This window comes from Taeniopygia guttata, chromosome 7 (assembly GCF_048771995.1).
Source record: "Taeniopygia guttata chromosome 7, bTaeGut7.mat, whole genome shotgun sequence".
In the NCBI taxonomy this organism is placed as follows: Eukaryota; Metazoa; Chordata; class Aves; order Passeriformes; family Estrildidae; genus Taeniopygia; species Taeniopygia guttata.
Window position 1 is genome coordinate 23,462,577 of NC_133032.1, and position 20,784 is coordinate 23,483,360.

The window sequence follows — 20,784 nt, forward strand, 5'->3', positions numbered from 1 at the left end:
CAGGCCCACAGTTAAGTAATGACAGTACTCACCCTGTGTAATTGTAATTGTACCGCTTTCACTGTACAAAGCCTTCAGATGCTGCATGTTAATTCTGAGCTGCAGAGGGGCAGCGTGTGTTCCCAGGAGACAGGAGTCACTCCATGTTCAGGCACAGACCTGCCCTCCTGCCCACTTCTACTGTTCTGGACAGCCCTGCCCTGTGCAGATCCCCTGAGTTGACCTACAGCAGATGCTGGCATTTTTGAAACTCTCCCTGCTCTCTTCCACAGTGCTGGAAAAAAAATCTTTCTTCTTATGAGAACTTATATCTTGGAAAGCCAATGGAAATGTTTTGTCTTTACACATAAAAAGATTAGGTGATTATTATGAGGCTGCACTGTCAGAAACTTGCTGCTAATATAGTAGCCACAGTCATGCTAAAGAAATCTACCCAACCAATGTGGTAAAGCCAGCATGCTCCCAGGATGCTTTCAGTGAAGGAGTAGGGTACTGGACAAACCCATGGTTGTGTGTTTCCACTCAGCTAAAACCTCTCTGTAAAGAAAACACTGAGGTAAATAAGCTTAGGTTCAATCTACTTCACTTGAATGCCAATATCTATGGTTACTTTCCAGGGTCTCCTCTTTATTACATTTCAGCAAGTGCATACCAAACCAGTTCAGTCTATGAGCAAAACCTTTATTTCCCAACGGCCAGCACAGAATATGAGAACTTGAATCTTAAGCTTGGAGTTTTTTGCTGCAGTGTATTGACTTACACTTGAAGCTAGTTGGGAAATTTCTATCATAAAAATGCTGCTTCATCAAAAGAAAATTTTTAATAAAAACATAGTATTCCAAGCAGGATAAAACAGCTGCATTCATACGTGTAGATGGGAATATTCCAAGTTTTCACATTGAAACTGGTTTTATAAAAAAAAACATTTTTATTTGTAATGTTATAAACAGCTTCTTGAAAACTAGAGATTAAAGGGAAAAAAAAATCAAAATTGTCATGACGCCTTTCAGGTTTACCACAATGCAGTATCTATTTCAATCTTAATTTATAGAGCCTTTCAAAGCTTTTTTGTTTGGTGATGTTTGGAAATGGAGCTGCATCTGGAGAAGTTTACTTTTGTCTTTGCTTTTCTGATCTGTTTTAATATAAAAGCTGTTCTAACAGGGAAAGGGAAAAATGTCAATCCGTAACTCAGTGATTGTATTTTAATGGGTTGTACAATTATTTTAAGGTCATTTTGAGGAGCTGAGCAAGCAAACCCTCCACAAGGCAGGGGTAATTCCAGGCTGTGCAGTATTGCAAGACTCCTGATTTGGTTGGTGGAAATACCTTCTGGTTTGGGTCCCTTAAGAAAAAAACAGGCTTCTGAAGGACACCAAGGTATTTCCTTCTATATATTCTCTTCCTCCTCCACTCTGCTGCTTTTCACCTCAGAGCAGCTGTTGAAACTGTTTCCCCATCACCATCTTCCCTCTTCCCACCAGAAGTCACTCAAGTGAAGCTGCCAGCTTTTCTCTCCTGCTTGGATGTCTTCTCAGATCTCACATCTGACAAACAGCACACTGTTTGTCTGCAGGAGCACAGTGATCCTGGTGAGAGGAGATGGATGTCTCAGGGCATCCTGAGGGGTTTGAAAGGACACACATTCATTTTTCATCCCAGGCCTGAGGACTCTCTGACACACTGACTTCTTGGGCAACAGGGCTCAAAACAAGAATGAACTGATAACCAAGTGCTACCACCACCTCTGAAACCGCAAGCTTTTTTCCAGAATACTCAGTTTTACATCAGAATTATTCTAGAAACTTGCTTGCACTGATCAGCTCATAATCCACAGGTGAGCACATGTAGATGACCTGAAAAACTCGCCCACAGTATTATGCCTCAGAACACTCCAGTTGTCCCCAGAGTGACACTGTTAAGAGCCACACCATGGCTATTTGTATTCTTCTTCTCTAACAGGCAAGGCAGGCACATCAACAAAGCTGTGGGCATTTTCATGCCATGGCACTGGTGGGTGACACAGAGCGCTGCCACGTACGAGCTGTGGGCTCCTGCTTTAGCGGGAGGTGAGCAGCCGTGGCTGCAGCTGCCACGGTGGGTGACAGCTGTGTCTGGGGAGCTTTGCTGCAGTGCTTCCTTTCAAATCCTCAGTTTTTCCTAGAAAAAAGCTTATCTAAGGACTGCTCAGCATTGGAGGGTGTTTGTGCATCACCACTTGGAGTGTTCAAACCTCTCAGAAAAGTTGCCAGGATTTGCTGCTTGGAAGAAAAACACCTGGGCTGTAGTGGTGCCCTGTCCTGAGGAAATGTGGCATTTTGGAGGGAAAGGGGAGTTTTTGGTTGTCCTGCTCCTGTCATCAGAGCATTTGTTGAGCACAGGGAAAATAAATAAATGAGAGCAGTACTTTGGTCTTCACAAAAGCAGCTGTTATTCACTGCTGAGTGGGGTTTCTTCTGAGGAGTGGCTGCTTTCCAGCAGAGGTGGGAGCTGGAGCCTGCGAGCAACACGTGTGTGTGTGAGAGTTTCACGTGACATCTTCTGATGGAAGACAACCATGAGAAGCTGGCAGCACCTCTCTGTGCCAGGGCAGTGGAGAGGGTCACTGTTGCTGTTCCTGTGGCAGACATGTAGTCATGGTGACTCTGCCAAGCTGGACCTTGCACATGACCCTCACTTTTGAGAGAGAGAAACATGTATTTACTCACTGCCATGTGCCTCCAGGAGAAAGAGCTACCTTATGCCATTCTGTCTAATTGGGGCTTGGGTCAAACAGCTGCTCAGCCAAATTTTGTGCCCACACCTTTGCAAGCAAACGTATCTGCACACATATTTACACTTAAGCACACAACTTGCAGCTGGCATCTGTGTTGTGTGGAGCTTGGCACACGGGGGCTCTGCCACTAAGCAGTGCGGGCTGAGCTGGGGCTCTGGAAGCACCAGAAGGGGCAAGACAGGACACCCAGCCTGCCCCATTTGGGCTGTGGACAAGAACTCAGCCTTTTTGCTGTGAAGATTTCTGTGCCTGCAGAAGTGTGTTTTTCCACCCAAAGTGAGATCAGATGGGTTGTAATAGCAGAGTAGGCAGAGAGGGGGGCATGTAGCAAGCCCAAAACTGTAAGTGGGGAGCTACAGTGATGCAAATAGCTCATTCCCAGAACTCACACTTTCAGCTCAGTGATATGATCTGATCAAATTTGTCAAATTCTTTGACAGTTAAAAAAAAAAAAAAAAAGGAAAATGAGAACTTTATTTGGGTAAATGGATTTTTATTAAAGACTTTATAGCATATTTTGTTTCACCCAGAATTTGCATCAATGTGCCAAAGACTGAGTTTCTAGGGAAACTCTTTCCTCTTCCTTTTGCCTGGGCCCGATTGTAGGATCTATACCCACACTGCCCTGACTGATGTACACAGCATTATCAGTGTGGCAGAGGAGCCAAGCCCCCAGGGATCTTCATCTGCACAGACACACACAGAGCAGACTGGGTGTCCTGCCAGAACACCACAGGGCAGTACTAGGCTTGTTAGAGCAGAGGCAGCTACGAGGTCTGAACTTAGACCTTGGAGGTGCCTAACAGGGCCTGGGCATCAGGTGCTCCAAGTTAACCTCTGAGTGAGCTCATTTTTTTGCAATAATTTCAGCTGAAGCTCAGAGGAAGGAAGCTGAGGCTGACCTGCAGAAGACATACAGCAGTGAGAAGGACTGAGTTGCACCAACTGGCCCCAGCAGGGAGATGTACAGCAAAGGCTTCCTGGCTGTATCCCAGGTTCCCTGTTGCCCACCTGCCACTGCTGCGGCAGGAGTAGAGATGCTGCATGAAGACCACTGAGTGGTTTGGACTCTGTCAGGTAAGACAGTGTGAGCATGTATTTGTGGCCAGGTGGGTTGTTTTGTGGTGTTCTGGTGGGTTGTTATGCTTGGCTTCCTCGTACTAATACTACTTACAGCCTTTTGTACTGTTTGAACCCAGCTGTAGTGGTTTTGCTGTGATAGTGCCTGAGTGAAGCTTTGCAAGGACTGCTTCTTGATGGCCTTGTGAAAACAGAAATGAGAGCAAGTGATGTTAATAAGAGGGAGAGGGGGAAGCTATGTGCTTGGGTGTAAAATCTGTTTTTAAAACCAAGATGCTTACTGTGCTCTGAAGTGCGTTGTTGCTGCCAGGGTCTGACCTAGTTCTCAGTTCAGCCAGGCTAGCTGGTTCTGGGAAACTCCTCCTTTCATTGTGAGTACAACATCAGCTCAATTAATAAGGCTCCATGCAGTGAATTGAAACCCAAAAAGTCCCCTCTGACATTTATCTCTGTCTTCATTCCTGGGGGAAAAAACACAGGCACACAAACCCCTCCTAATGAAAATCAGACAGTGTGAGCAAGTGGCTCTGAAGCAAAGTTTTTCTGCTCCTAAACTGTACTTCAAGTCATTACAAGCTTTGCTTGCCAACCTTACAGTAGCTAAAGCAGTATGTACAGCCTGTGATACGCAGACTGGAGTAAAACCTTCTTCATGACATTTTGTTGTATGGGAAAGCTTGAGTTTTTGGAAGACGCTCCGATAACACAATATGGAAAGCATGCTATCTTAGCATTTCCTACGCCGACTTGGAATGCCTTCTGTTTGGAGAAGATCCACTGGCAAGTGAGGGAAGGTCTGAACAGTCAATTTAGATTTTCTTTTAAATGTATTCTGTATGCATATATTGTGGTTATTTTGAGATTTTTGCCTTCTGGAATGATTACTGTCTGATACCAGATAGAAAAGTCATTATGCATAAAACATAGGTGTACAATGAATTCAATAGCTATGGGGAGCTGTGGATGGAACCAATTAAGTTTCATTAAGAGGTGCAGACCTTATTTTTCTTTAAAACCCTATTCCACACCTGTGGAGCTGTTACCACTAAACTAAAATCAGTTGTTGAGGCTGCTTTATTTTTCTGAAGCATGCTTTTGCTGAGAACGCCCTAAAAATGGAGCAACATATAGTTGCTGACCCTGGCTCAAATGCATGATCTAGCTGTGTCTTACACCCTTCTGCAGTTATGTCCATCCAAAGCCCCAGATAGGCTTTGGATGGAAGGTGGGAGTCCCAATTCCTTTGACCAGTATTGGTCCCCTCTGGGCTGTACCCTGAAAGCCTGGCAGCCCAGCTTGCCCAGAAGGGCAGCACACAGTCTTCCAGCCCTGTTTGAGCATGCAGGGCTACTCCTGCCCTGTGGTACAAGTGTGTTGTGCAATGGGAGCATCTGTGTGTCTCTTTCAAAGAGCTTACAACTTGCAGGGGAATGTGCGTGGGATGTTATCAGAATATGTAAAAGTGTTTTGTGCATTATTTCTATAGTAAATGCCTTCGAGATGACTGTGAGTGGCAGGAGGATTGATGTGGTTGACTGGAACGGTTGGCTGGCCAGTCTGTGTTGGTGGAGAAGAGGAAAGGCTACGCAGGAGGAATGGCAGCACTTGTATTGTTCAGAGTGGCACAACAGAAAGGACACAGATGGCTGTAAGGGAGGTGCCAAAGTGACTGGATAACTCCACTCATCTACAGCATTAAAGGAAACATCCTTGGGGCAGGAAAGTGGAAGCTAAGCTTAAGAGTACCTCATTGCACCTTGTACTGCCTGTGTAGGGAAAAGACATAATAATTCCTTCTTGTCCCTCTCTGAAGGAAAACAACAGGGAGGGCACAGTACTTACTAGACTTGGCAGACAACCCTGTGTACCCACAGCCCCTGCTCGTTGCCATTGCTGCCCTGCTCTGAGCATGGCACAGCTTCAGGATAGAGCATTACCTGCTGCTGGGGAAGACAGGGAGCTCCTCTGACTCCTTGCCTCCTTCCTGCTCTAAATGGAGCTTGGGTGATGTGTCTGGGTCCAGCGGGGCCAGCACATGGGTTTATTCAAAAGCAGGCCCAGTAAACACTGGAGCTGCTGAGGTGCAGCTCCAGCAGCCTGATCCAGCTCTCTGCACATCTGGGCAGTAAATTAAAAACGTGGGATGCTCAACTCTGCCATGGCTTTGTGGAGTCCTTAGCCTGTTTGGAAGGGGAGGCAGTGAGCTGCTGGTGTAGCATCCTTTCCTGCTTTCTGGAAGCACTGCTGGCATTGGCCTTCAGTTGCTGTTGGGCAGTGACTACTCCTCATCTCTAGTCAAAAGCCATTTGCTTACTGCTGATAACTATGTGGAGTTGTACCAAGCTGCCCCTCAGTGCTGAGGAGTGCCAGTCACAGGTAGGGAGAGTGTCAGGGCTGATTGCTGAGCTCTCAGCTCACACCTGACTGTTCATAAGTAGTATAAACAAAAATTTGAGGCTACAGGCTAACACGGACAGCAGCTTTTTCCTCCTGTTCTCTCTACTCTTGGAACATGCAGCTGTGCAGTTGCCAAGTCACAGCCAAAGCCCTCTTAATCCTTCTTAGTCCTGGGCTCTCAGGGATGCTGTGCAGTATTAAAGACAGTAACCTGGGCTGTGAGTAAGCAGCTAGAGAAAGGCAATCCAAAAAGAGCACAAACAGAAGGCTGGAGAAAGAGCCTCTTGGTTATTCAGTTTTTAAGAGGGGAAAATGCTGCAAGAGCAGCAGCACTTAGGAATCCTGTTTTCTCACTGGTGCTCTCTCCCATGGCATTATTATCTTGTGCTCATCCTGATAAAAGTTTTTCTGGTAGCTTGAGTATAGCATTGCTTTCCCATGCAGGATTTGGGGTATCTAATAGCATGGGCGATTTTACATGGCAGTCTTATTTTTCAGAGGGGATAGCAGTTCAAGTCTCTCTGCATATTTTCTTGAGGCTTCTAGGAATTTGGTACATCTGAGATTCCTCAGTGGCATTAATTTTGACTGAAATCAGCTATCAGAGCATAGCAGTACCAGAAAGGACTGGAAAGTAAATAGTATAGTTGCATAAATCTTGCCTCTTTAACAAATCATATCATGAAAAAAATCTAAAATATTTTAACAACATGTTATTGAATGTCAGGGTTATTTCTTCTCCCCCATCCCCAGCTAAAGGTCCACATGGTGCTTTCAGCACACTTGTTCTCTTATTAGGCTCTGATATTGCAGTTTTTTTGCTTCAACTGTCAAAGTGCCCTAGAAGATGCAGAGCTCTTGCAGGACTGAAATGAGGCCCACAGGCTGCTGGGCAGCAAGGGTATTAGAGTGGGTCTTGGTAGAGAGGAATAACCTGCATTCCCGAATCTGGATGAGGCTTCCCAAAGTGCTACTGCTGGTGGCTGAAAGTGTTTAAACACCATTCCCATGGGCAGAGGGATGTGCTGAACCAGCTCAAGTGAAGAGTGCAACACAGGGTGCCTTGCTGTGAGGTGACACTATGTCACTGTCCCTCACGGGTGACAAGGGCAAAGTCCCATGCTAGAGGGTGCTGGGCAGGATGCGGGTATTGGTGTCCCAGTTTTAGCACAAGCACATGGCAGCTGTGTTCGTGCCAGGAAGGAAAAGGTTTTTTCAGGACCTATGGCCTTTGGTGTGAACTGACGTGGAAAATGAAGTGCCCATGGAGAAGCATTGAGCTCCCTAGCTTTGGGGAGGAAGGAACTCAAAGTTTAGCAAAATATTCCTAATCTCAGAAAAATGCTTTGCTTCAAAACTCATAGGAGGAGCCAAGTAGTCTGACATGCTTTTAGTGCTGTCCCAGCTCAGTCTGCAGGATCCAACGTGCAGCCCATTGCCGATCGGCGCGGGCATGGCCAAGCGCTGCTGGCAGTCTCTCCCCTGCTCTGCGCTCGGCGCCAGCCAGAAACAAACAGGCAAAGTGCCGCGCCAAGGAGAAGGGAAACATCTTACTCCTTATTGAGTCAATAGCAACAGACATATTAACAATCGCGTGTCAACATGCGCAATTATTTATAACCCACCCGTAAACATGCTCGCTAGGCCAAATCTGGAGGTGCCCTGCAGAGGCAAGGAGGCAGGGCTGTGTTTGGGAGAGCACTGTTTCCTTGGTGCAGGCTGCTGCAGGCACAAAGCTGTGGAGGGGAGTCCTGGCACTCCTGAGCATCGCAGCTCCATTGGTGCCACATGTTACACAAGCGCAAAGCCATCTCCTCTGCCAGGAGGGGCCTGCAGCAACCATCATACCTGCTCTGGGCCCCACATGTGTTTACCCCTCTGCAAGCTTTGTACAGAGGCCTAGAGCTTCATCTCTGGTGACTGACTGTGACTGGAAATATTGCAGATTTGTGTTGTGTGTACTATGGGCTGGAAGAAAAAGTGGTATCTAATAAGTAGAAGACCAAGATCTGGCCTACAGCAGAGTGATGGGGGCCTTGGTGCTTGGACTCTGCAGGCTCTGGCAGTGACAGGGCAACTTGCAGCAGGGATGGTGCCAGTCAGCTGTTCACAGCCTGCCATGCATTGGTGGGGACAAGGGAAGCAGCACTCCTGGAGTGGTCCAGGGAAGACCAGCAGGAAGACTGGTGATGATGGGTGAGCCAGAGCATAGCTGGGGCTTCAGGTTCTCTCTCACCTGTGCAGGAGGTAGGAGTGGCGGTGTGGTGCTGTTGCAATGGCATTGGTTTAAGAATAAACTAAGCCTCAGTCCTTATCCATGTGAATGCAGAAAGCATCCAGGTTTCTCATTTCTTCCCTGTAACAAATGAGGTTTTGTGAATCCTACTGGCTGAAATGAAGGTGTGTCTGTAAAGAGAGGTAAATTAAGATCTCTGCTTTAATTTGAAGAATGTAAGTTTTTCTCTAGTGGCAAAAGTCCCCCACTGCCCCCCAGGAGAAGGTGCTATCAAATATGAATATGTGCAGACAAGGTTGCACAGACTATTTGGGTGGTGGTTGGTGTGGAAGATGCTACCTCTCCCCTCCTGAGGCCCAGAGATGTGGCTGCCCTGTGTGGGGAACACCAAAGATCGGGTGTGGGTTGCTTTCCTGAGCCCCTGTCTGGATGTCAGCTCAAAGACAGTCCGCTCCCTGCAATATTTACAAATATATCTGCCTCTGAAATCTGCCCAGGTTTATCAATGAGACAGGAATAACATTACAGAGCTGTGCACACACATGTTATACATTCCCCCAGCAATAATTCCTTCCTCCAGTTATGCTATGTATTTAGTGCATTCCTCTAGTATGATAATCATCAACATGCCTTAAAAAAAAAAAAAAAAAAGCCAAGAAGATCAAAACAAAACATAGAAGCCTGGCCAGATAGTGGGAAGAGAGTGCTGCAGGCCCTGAGGCTGGGACTTCATTGTCCTGGCAGCCTGTGCCCTCTCGGAGGACAGCGGAGGCGCTGCCTGTTGCCAGAGCAGCGGTGCTGCGGTGAGGAGGGTGACAGCAGCCAGCCCCACTCGCTGCCTGCCGGGCAAACGGAGGGGCTGGCAGGGGCAGAGGGGAAAGGAAGGCTAAAACATAACAGAAGTAATAAAAAGCAGCTTGAAAATCTTTTCTCTATTTATGTATGGACTCACAGAGGCAGGGGGAAGCTGTGTGGTGCATTCAGCTGTTGTTAGATGCCTTCCCTGTGCCGAGGGTGAGGGAACTGCCATGACACCACAGCTGGACCTGTGGACCAGCTCCGAGTCCCTCGAGAGAGGGGGGTGCTGTTCTTTCCCAAGCTGATGCTTTGTTCTTGGGCTCAAACCCTGCTTTCCCACAGTTTGCACATGAAGCAGTACATGGTGCAAGGCTGTTAGCTGTGTCACTGGGTTTTGTTTGTTTTTTAAATTGATTTGAAGGCTCCATATCTGCTGATGTTCAGCTAATAATGAAATGTTCTCAGTCTCTTCTCTTTCACTTGTCCTCAGAGGAAAGCTGCTTCTCAAGCTGGCCCCAGCACAAAGCAATTGCTGTTCCTTTCCTTTCATTCCTTGCTTGGGGACAAACACCCTGTGGCCAGTAACTGCTCTCGAGCCAGGAAGATTGCAGGTGACTGTCTTGTGCTCTCTCTCTCTCCCCCTTGCTATCATCAGATGATGCTGTGTTTGGCTCCAGATATTTCTTCTTGTCATTCCTGTGATACCCTGGCCTGCAGTACTGCTAGGAATGCTTTGGGCAGCATCTTCCAAGGCTCTCCTTATCCAGGATTGATGAGCAGTGTCTTTTGAGGGAGCGAAAGATGAAGAGGAGTTGTCTGTGTCTGCCCAGGATTGTGAGCCTGGCAGGTGCCATTAACCCAGCAGTGTAATGGCTGGCTAGGAATTAGCAGTTGGAGATGTATTTCTCCCCCCTGCATCCTGCTCCCTTGCTTTGTGGGAGCTGTTAGTTTTCTTGGTGAAGCACATGCTCAAGCATCACAATGACAACATGCTCCTTTCAGCCTGAACATGTTACCTGCTTGTTAGTAAGCACAAGAAATGGTGGAATGCATCAAAGGTGACCTTTACCACAGAGGCTTGCCTGGATTCCCAGGTTGCTCAGCTTCCTTCCAGCTGCCCCACAGCCTCCCTGCACAGGGACACTTCACTCTGCAACTGTGACCAACTGAGCCATGAGGCCACGGGATACCCAGGGATCCAAGCAGCAGCCACAGCTATCAAGGGGACCTGGTAGCAAGTGGTACCTGGATGATCAGGTGGCTGGGAATCCCCACCTGTGCCACCTCCCAGCTTGCCATCAAGCTGTGTCAGCTCCAATGCTTGCAAACTCTGCTCTGCTGACATATGCTGCATCCCACCCCACTGCCAGAGGGAGGGCTTCTGGGATTGGGAAAAATCCCAGCCCTTCCAGGATATACCAGTGCTGAATACTTCCTTAGACTTTTGTTTTCTCCCTAAAGGCAAGAGACACGTGTTTGGGAAAGGCAAACAATTTTTTGCTTCTAACTCTTCCCAATCCAATTGCTTATTTTCCATTCCCCAGGACAATTTAATCCTAGCATTTCAGCCAGGCAGCAAAGCAAACTTTCCTGATGTCTGAGGGGCAGAAGCACATGAAGTGGGGTTGCAAGAAGGTCTAGGGAGGAGGAGGTGGTGGTGGCTTGAGTTTAGTGCCTGAAGTGCAAATAGTTGGTTTGGGAGCACGTGTGGAAGCACTGCTGTGTGCAGCACTCTCTGCATTCGTCTTTCAGGCAACAAGCGGCAGCACGTTATCGGGTGTGTGAATACATATTTACTACGGTAGGCCCAGAAGGGCTTTTCAACAACTTTCCCTGCATGTGTTGCTAACAAGTCACTCTACAGATTTACCAAGTGAGCAGAATCGCAAATGTTTCTCTTTACAATGAGAAGTAATCAGAGGAGGTCTAAATGGCAAACAGCAATCCAATATATACATTTGTCACAGATATAACGTGAAGTCAGCTCAGCCTCTTTGATGTCACATAAACATGTCATTTTGAAGCGACTCAGTTTCGCTGGCATTTCATCAGCCAGTGCACAACAAACAGCACCAATTACGCTCCTTCGCTGTTTATCATTTGCCTCCTTTAAAATGCCCATCCATTACCAGCAGAGTGGTTTGCAGTGTTTAGTCTCTGGTGGGAATGGTATTCCACAGCCCTCAGCCCCGAGGCAGATTCTCTCTTCTGCTGCTTAACCGACTGGTTTAATTACTGTGTGGGTTCAAAAAAAAACCCCAAAACCTAACCTAAAATGTCCTATATGCCAAACCTTTGTAATATTTAGCCTCTGAGAAAAGAGATGCTGTGGAGAGATGCGTTAGGAGTAGGATTTCTGTTTGCGGAGAAAGGGAAGGGCACGTCTCCTTGAACATCCCTGCTATTTTTTCTGGTTTCCTTTTCCCAAGAGGCAGGTCAGGCATGGCTCTCACGGCTGGGCCCAGAGGATTGCCATTGTGGCACAGGCACAGTGACCAAAGCATGTCCCATTGGCTCAGCTGCATTGGGTCCCACTGCAACCAGGAGAGTGCATGGAGAACCAGTCTGAATTCCCAACGAGGTGACTGAATCCCAGCATTTGTGCTCTAACCCACATTGCCAGTTGATGGAAGGAGGATGCGGTGCAGTCCCTTGTGTGCTGGCAAATGCATCATTTGTAATGTACGTCAGCCCCCACACGTACATGTGTGCATGACGTAGGCATCAGATCCTGCACGGATGTGCTTTCAAAGAGTTTCAGAGATGAGATATTACAAATGTGGTGCTTGAAACGCTAATGCTACCAGCTGCTGAACTCACCAAAAAGAATACAGTTCTTCTGTTTGCTTCCCTGCTAGTAGTTAAAAAGTAATGAATCCTTTTATGCTTTCTTTACATAATGGGCTCCAGCCAGAAAACTGGATGTTTCCTTGTCAATAAAATAAAAAATCCCAATATTAAAGGAACAAAGATGAAATTGAGCAAGTCTGATGTTATTGTGGTTAACAGTCAATAAGGAAAACCAGAGTTTTGTTCTGCTGACTTAAAAAAGCATTAAGCTGTAAATATCTTACTCTGTTCTATTTTAGTATTGGGGTTTCTTTCCTTTAAATTTAATTCATGACAAAATTTCCTCCCAAATTTCCTTCCTGCTGTTAGTTTTCTTCCCCTTCTTCTCTCCTCAAAACATCAAGCAATTTACATATAAGGGCCTTGCCTTCCTAAAATCTACAAAATTTAGCGGTAGCAATAATTTTTCATGTGCTAAAGTAATTCTGAGACTGCTGCATAGTTAAAATGGGATTTCACCACTCAAGGAAACCCAGTCAAAGAATAGGACCACAATGTCTGAGGTTTTGCGCTTATGTGGGCAGAACAGGGAGTGAGGTGGCTTCAGATAGGCTGATGAAGCTGCAACTTTCCTGGGCAGCTTGAGGTTCAGCTGCTGGTGATGGGACAAATACCTCTGAAAGTGATTGAGATACCTGAGCCAACATTAAATGTGGACACCCTCTGCTGACTCATTATCAGAATGTTTTTGTTGAGGTTTTTGTACGTGTCTGAAGACACTCCATGACAAATGCTTGTCTTGGGTGGGAAAGCCCAGCAACCCTTTCCTGAAATGCAGGAACCCAGCTCCCAGACAATATTACTTCTAGGGGGAATAGGTTCAGGCACACAAGTTAGAGCCAAGAGCTGCAAATCCAGCATGGCAGGGAGCGTGCTGGAAGAATAACATACCTGAATAATTCTGAGCAGTTTATATATGAGTAAAGTTGGACCCTCACATGAACTTGAGTTAGCAGGCAGATCACATTGGTCATAAATATAGCTATGCTGTAAAGTGTGTGCACACAAATCCTCTCTATATATTTTAAGTGCTCTGACAAAGACTTTGGTTGCAGTATTTAGAGGAGAAAACTGTTTTCTTTCCCCTGAGCCCAAACTGTTCCCAATGAATAATTTGTCCAGTTCTAATGTATAATTAACATCCGAAGGTGGAGGCTGCTGTCGCCTATAAACATTACCATATTTCTATATTCCTACTCTGCAAGTTATCAGTTTCAAAAAGGAAACTGCACATGGATATACACACAGGAGCGAAGCTGGCCCTGTGACCTGGCAGCAGTGAGTGCCACTGGTGGCAGTGTGGTCACCAGAGCCCCTCACCCCATGTCCCTTTGCATTCCTCAGCCTGCCCTTTACCCCCAGAAACCCCCTTCACAGCCTTTGCATGCCTTTCCTGAAGGCTTTTTTAAAGGCTTATACCAAGTCGTAGGTGGCCACAGTGGGACTGACACGAAAGCAGTTGCTGGTCCCTTCCTGCCTGTGAATGGGGGCTGATTGCTGCCTGCTGAAAACTTCTCAAGCATCCGTCCACAGAAACTATGGATGGGTTTTGGATCATCTGCAGAAACTTGATTTATTTGGAGTTTGTTTGTCAGTTCAGCTCTCTTTAATCTACTTCACTGAACAGATCCTAGGAACTTTTTCCCTGGCTTTTTGGGCTTTTACCATCTGCTAGCATTAATCACTGGATGCCAAACGGTGCCTATCATTCAGGAACAAGCACGTTGCAGAGGCCTCAGCCTTCTCTGGAGGGGGACCAGGGCTGGGGCGTGTGGTGCTGCTGGCAGGGCAGTCACACAGCAGCTGCCCGCTGACATGGCTGTATTGATGCCTGTACAGCTGGTAGCCGGAGGGGAGATGGGAATCAGTGCTCCTGAGAGCAGAGCCTTGTGCTCCACACATCTCAGTGCAGCACTGTTCTGGGCCAGGGGAGCAAATTAATAGCACAGCACTGGTGGTTGAGCCCTCCCAGCACAACCAACAGGTGGGTTGTTATGAAAGAATTCACCTGTATCACCCTGGGGCCCCTGTGCTGCTATCAGAGAAGAGCCTATTTGTTGCCTTTCATCTTCTGAGTTGGTTAAAGGAGGCAAGCGCCAGCATCCTCCCCAGCAAAGCTGCAGCCCCAAGCCTTCACACATCTCTGCACGTGTGTGGGATGGAGGGGCTCACCAGTGGCTCCAGCCTGCATGTGCCCAAATTGTGCCTCGCCTCTGTGCTGGAGCTCTGTGGAGGCTCTCGCTTGGCACAGCCATTGGCCGGGGCTGTGGGGTCTCTGTGCTGTGTTGCAATAACTCTTTGCGGTGTGCAGCGCATGGGAGCATATGGCTCTGTCTGGTTTGTTTGTTTGTTTTAGGATTTTTTTGTTTCTTTCTATTTTGGTTTACTGTCACAAATAATTTAATTATCCCATGACTTGCCATTTCAGTTATGCATTGTCTCTGTTCCTGTTTGACTTGGGGGTAGCTGTTGAGCTCTCCAGATTTAGGGCTCGAATCTGCTCGTCATTATGTGTGAACACAACGCAGCCCATCTTGTAAAACAGGCAGCTCTGCACAAGGTAGGCATGTGTGAGAGCTGATGTGCTGCCCTGCAGCTCACATCCCTCACCAGGACCCTGGACCAGCCCTCAGCCCCCAGGAGTGCCCTGTGGGACCTAGAGAAGCCTGAGTACACAGTGGGTGTTTGTTAGCAGCTAGCAAATGGTGACCCACCTGAAGCGCTCATGGATTGTGAGGCAGGCTAAAAATCAGCTCAGAAGTATTAGTTGTTGCTGTCAACAAAACCAGCCATGAATCTTTCTTAATTTTCATTTTATTTTTTGCCCAGAGTCTCAAATTTAAAGTCCCTCCTGTTCTCAAATTTTCCCCTTTTAGCTCTGATACTGAGTAATTTAAAACCTTTCTGCCACCTGTTTAACTGGAGAGGTCAATGAATGAGAGATGGAGATTAACAAATCCCCTGAATTCAGCTGGCTGGGGCTTGAAGAAAAATGTCTTTTAATAAAATGCAAAGAGATGGCTCTAATTAGCCATCTTGTTGATGACTGACAAATTAGGTAGGGCAGCCCTTGCTCAGAAAATGGAATCAACTTGTGTGTTGGTCCATTAATTTTTATCAAATTATTTGTGTTCATATTTATATCTGTGAATCCCAAAAAGTAGCTGTAAACCCTCTGCTGTAGATGGATGGATGACTTGTGCCTACAAGCATGTGCAATGAGGAGAACATTTGTTTGGCTTTTACCTATGCTTTTCTCCATGCAGTGGATTTAGGAGGCATGTCCTGTGGGAAGATAGGGAAGCAAACAATTCAGCAGTATCTCACTGGAGCTCTGCAGACATTTATAAGACATACAGCTGTTTCTCTTTTTAATTTGGAGGAATACAGGCCTCACAAACAGGGTGGTTGGTTGTTCCTACAAATAAAAGCCCACAGCTTAAAGGCAAAATATTTTGAAGACAATGTACAATAAGAGCCCTTTTTTTAGCCATGTAAAAGCTGTTTTATGAAATTAAGCTGGAAATATCATAAGTGGGAAATGACCACAGAATAAATAGAACCTTTTAGAAAGACAGCAAACATGTGTTATTTATTTTCCTAGTAAATGGAAGTGGCAGATCCAATCAGCAAGAAACATCAGATAGTTATGACCATTTTAATCACATAAAAAAGTTCATAAGTTTTGTTTGTGGTACATTTAACGTTTTCAGTTTAGTGAAAGGGGGGTAAGGGGAAACAAGTAACTCATGTTTACCAGCAAACAAGAGATAAGATGAGGCTGATTCTTCTTACATTGCCAGAAAAGGGACAAGAGGTAGAATAGTGAAGTGTCTGTGCCATTACCTTTTGCACTCCATGTACTCATCTGGAAAGCATTATGGCCCATTGCATCAGAAATATTTTAAAACTATCAAACAGTTCCAAAGCATGCACTGTACCCCATGAAGAGAGACAGCCTTCATGCCTGCCATTTCAGGAGGCTTGTCATCATGCCAAGGAAACCTATTTTACATAGGTCCATCTCTGCTTATATTTGCTTGAAGACTTTAAAGTCACATTCAAAAATGTTAATGCTAGATGTTAATTTTAGGGATGGGACAAAGCAAGGGTTATAAAATAGCCAGCTGAGATTAAATCCCTACATAATGACAAGATGCTGATATGCCATCAGTAGCTGCAAGAGGAAAATTGAAGGAGGGACAAGGAAATGTGGCGTGTCTTGGCTCTGGGGTGTGTGTATATCAATGCTGACCAAAGCCAACATAGTGTTTGTCCATCTCTCCCTGTATTTTGGAAGCCATACATCTCAAGTTGAAAGCTGCCTCATAGATTTGTGCATTATAAAGAAAATAGTCATAAACAGATGCATTGAGAGCTTGATCTTCCAAGTGTCCTTGTAGCTGTAGTGTGCCACTGTGTCAGCCCCAGCACATTGTCCTCTTTCAGTGCAAGCCACAGAAGTCACAGAATAATCTGATTGGAAGGAACCCATGTGGATCATTGAGTGCAGCACTTAAATGAATGACCCATACAGGGATTGAGCTGAATGTGTGGTCTGGAAGAGCTGTACAACTTCAACTGCTCAGTGAGAAAGGTTAATTTTCTTCTTGGCAAATGTTCTGTTACAGCAAGAGGGAAAGGCTTGTATGTGAGAGACACAGAAGGAAAATATACAAGCAATATAAATACAAGGGAGTATTAACTGTATGTGGAATGGACTGATTTTTTAAAAGGAGACGGTGTGCTTTTGCAGATACCACGTGGTGTTTTCTTTAGAGACAGCAGTAGATACAAAGCAAGCTCATATCCTTGGGGTATCAGCTCTATTGACTTCTACGGGGCAGTGAATCCAAAGAGAATAGAAGGCAAAAGCTCAGGGAAGTTCATCTGGGAGAAGAAAAAGGGGTTAGCAGTAGGACAGCAGAAAAGAAATAAACCCCCAGAAAGATTTAGGTGGAAACATGCTCAAAAGTCAAGGAATAGTGATGTTCCTTGAGCACCTTAAGTATCACAGGCAGGCAGCACAACCATTGCCTCCCTGCTCTCCTTCACCTCACTTACTTTCCACTGAAGAACAAAAGCTTGTTAGATGGTTTAAGAGTTCAGAATGAAACTACAATATGGGGCTTGATGATGCCTGGGGTATGCCAGTGGGATTGTCCTTGGTGGGAAAGCATAGACAGTCAAACACAGGCATGGCCTCCTCTGGCAGGCTCAGTTTTGGGTATGTCAGAGATTTTAGGGTTTCTGGGCTCTCCAGAGGTTACTCTTGCTCATTGGCAAAAAGAGCCTGATGCAATTCTTCTGTGGGAGAAAGCCTTGTATCACCTAAGAGATGTGACAGGTGGGTTGCCTGTGTTTGTATGGAGCAATACAGGTTACCAGAGCTGGATACCTTGGTTTAGCAGTGGAAGAAGAAGCCTGGGAAAGCACAAACAGCTGGAAGAAACTCTGCACAGGGTTTGGGGAGCACAACATGTCACTGTGGGGCTCACTGCCAGACACAAGTCTGTTCAGTGTCCTTCAAAGCACAAGGTCTGATGGGGGCACTAGCAGATGGCTCCTTTCCCAAAGGCTGGATTTGGAGTCAGCCTTTCTTGGAGGCTGTGACTGACACTGCTTTGTCAGGGACATAGAATCAACACCCTGGGATAGGATGGAGAGAGGGTAAAGCAAGATTTTGGCATGTTAGAAAAAATAAGTTTCCACTTTTTTGAAACACTGAAATGCCAAAAGCACTGGGAGATTGTGGCTGCTCCAGCAAGAACAGCCACAGCATCAGTGCTCAGTACAGGGCACTGACTCTTGCAGGTCTCTGTCATGCATGTGCTCTGCCTCTGCATGTACACATACAGTTAGCTTAAAATAATGCCACACAGCTGCTGAGTCAGAGACTTGGCCCTGCCCAGGAGCCCACAGCTTGGCATCACCTCTGTTCCCTCAGAGGATTTCCAGCATAATTTAGCCTTGAGCTTGTTTAAGACCTTGGTTTGCAGCAGCCAAATAAAGGCTTATAATAATCAGGAGGATAAAAACAAGTCATAATGCTGTGTAGGAGAAAAGCAAAGCCCAAGTGTCGCGTGGCAGGAGGAACAGCCACAGTTGTGTAGCAGTGCAGCCTCACATGTGGCGCTGCGGTGGATCCTGGGCATGCTGCTGCTGCTCCCAGTGCAACCAGCATACAACAACAAAGTCATGCAACAGATGATGCCCTCTTCCTCTGACCCCTGATGTTTTCTAGAAAAAAGGAGCTTCCATGACTCAACAAACATTAAATTAGTTCAAGTTACACTGTGGAAACACAGCACCGCACCAGTGAGCAACCACAAGGCAGGTTCTGTTGCCTGCTAGCCATGTTGTGCCACCCTAGATGGGGACTGAAGTCCTTCCAATGTGTGGAGACAGCCCTCAGAGGATATTTTTTTTGCGCTGACTTTGGGCAGGAAAATGGCATGCTCAGCACCTAGAGAGATGAAAAACAGGCTGCTGGTGACCCATGCACAGCCAATATTTCTGCATCAAAGCATGAATGACACTGCTGGGCTAAGACACGGTGGTGGAAGGGTGCACTCATAAACAGGGGAAGAGCCCCTTACTGCAGTTTGGTGACTAGTGCTAGACTTGACAGTGCAGAGTAATGTCTGTAATGTATTTAGGATTCTCTCTCTTTGCCCCAAACACACACAACTGGGTAATTAAGTCACCAAAATCTTCTAATGCAGGAAGGTAGTCTGCATTTCATCAGGAGGAAAAAAAACAAAACAGCACTGGCTGCTATGCAATGCTATGGACAATAGCTGGAAGAAGCCTAGCTCTTTTCTCCCTTGGAAACAGATCGCCCTTGCTAAAGTAGACTTTGGCTGTTGCACTCTTTCTACAGGGTTAAAGAGAAAATTTTTAGAAAAAAAATATAATCCAGGACATGATGCTTATTCACCCTTGCATCTTAGGGGTCATTTGTCCCTGCACATTGCTGCTCTGTGCCAGGAGCATCTTTGGGCTGTTGTGGCCTTGGGGTTGGTGGCAGGACAGGAGCTGCGCCACAGGCTGTCCTTGTGGGAGCCAAGTGGGATGCTTTGCTGCCAGGCTGAGCAGGGACTGGGTATGGCATCCATGGCAGCAATGGTGGCTCGTAAAAGGAAGACCTAACCCTTGTACGTTCCCTGGGTGGCATAGTCCAGCACAGGACTGGTTACCAGCTGTGGGGAGCAGGAGGGCTAATGGCAACTCTCCACCATGTGGGAGTGATTAAAGAAAGAATTGTGCTGGATAGATCCCAGATGAGTTAACTTAATAAAGTTGTGGTCTAATTAAACCACATCCCTTGCATCTTATCTGTCTTCCTGCATGTTCAGACCAGTGCCCAAAGACTATTGTGACCAAGCTTTCACCTTGTGCTGCAGCCCAGTAACCACTACTGCACCCAGTCACTGGGCAGCACTAATGGAATTGCAGGGGGATATAATCTGATTTCAGGTTCTCGCTACCTGGAGTCATTGCACACTGGTCAAGTGCTCAAGGGTTACCCCTTCCTATAAAAAGGGAGGCAGATGCATGGAACTCTTTCAAACATGGCTATTTCTATTAAGTTTATCCAATTAACCTTGAGTAGTACAGCGGCCTGAGACACGGGAACAAAACTCATCATGTAAAAGGCACATGAAGTCTTCAGTAATGAAGTAAAATGCCTGTGAGTTTAAAGGGTCTCTCGTGCTCACCCAGCACTTCAGGAGGTTTATTACTACCTAGCCTCTCAGTGGCCAGGCGGGAGATGTCACCTGGAGGTGACAAGTCTGTGTCTGGTGCCAGTTAAACAGGGGAGGTGGTGTTAGGGGGAACTCGGCAGGGTGTTTTTGCAAGTGAAGCCTTACATCTGCACCTGTGGGCAACTGCTCAGTAAATGCAGAATCTGCCAGTGTGGTTTGCTGTGAGTAGATGTGAATTTTATTGCAGCTCTGTCAAAGCCAGAACCAGAGGGCTGAAGCAGCCCTGTGGGCTTTCCTCAGCCTCGATGGAGTGGTGGAATGGGTCCAGGGCAGGACCCGACAGAGACCTGGGGTGGCCGTGTCAGAAGCAGTATTCTTGGCGTGTCCATTGATGCCTCCATCTGCTGGCACTAGGAAGGGCTAGCCACAAGCTGCTCCTCAGCATGGAGCTGGACAGCTTGGGGGACTGCCATTATACTGATTTCAAAAAGAAAGGAAAAGACATTTTGCCCTACTTTTATTTAGAGAAACTAAGCAATGGTGTCCTGTAAAATGCCATTGCTAACACATGTAAAAATCGTCTTGTGAGAACTTGTGACTAACTTGTAAGAAGATAAATAAAAGCTTCTCTTAAGTGGAAGTGTAGGGGGTGTTTGCAGCCAGGACCAGACAGGCTAGTTACGTCTCACTTGGCACGATGATCACGGCTGCATTTTTGACTCCTAGCTCACACGCAGCCAGAAAGCTGATCCCTAAAACAGTGTGTCATTGAATGACTTGGAAGGAAAAAAAACGTGAGTGAGTCCTAATAGGAAGGTTTATAGTCTTCATATCTGGTCTGTGTCTTGCTGCAGAAATAAACAGCCCTTAACTGAGAAATCTTCATGGGCAGGAATATAATGGATGAAGAAGAGATGTCTGCATCATTTTGCTCAATT

General features: G+C 46.4%; 1 long non-coding RNA gene across 1 annotated transcript in view; it reads left to right on the top strand.

Annotated features, from left to right (window-relative positions):
• The first annotated feature begins 2,276 nt into the window (after positions 1 to 2,276).
• LOC140684582 (uncharacterized) overlaps positions 2,277 to 20,784 on the top strand; it is a 100,001-nt gene continuing 81,493 nt past the window's right edge. Inside the window, exon 1 of the long non-coding RNA XR_012057024.1 lies at positions 2,277 to 3,853. This is a non-coding gene — a long non-coding RNA (uncharacterized lncRNA). The remainder of the gene's footprint in view (positions 3,854 to 20,784) is intronic.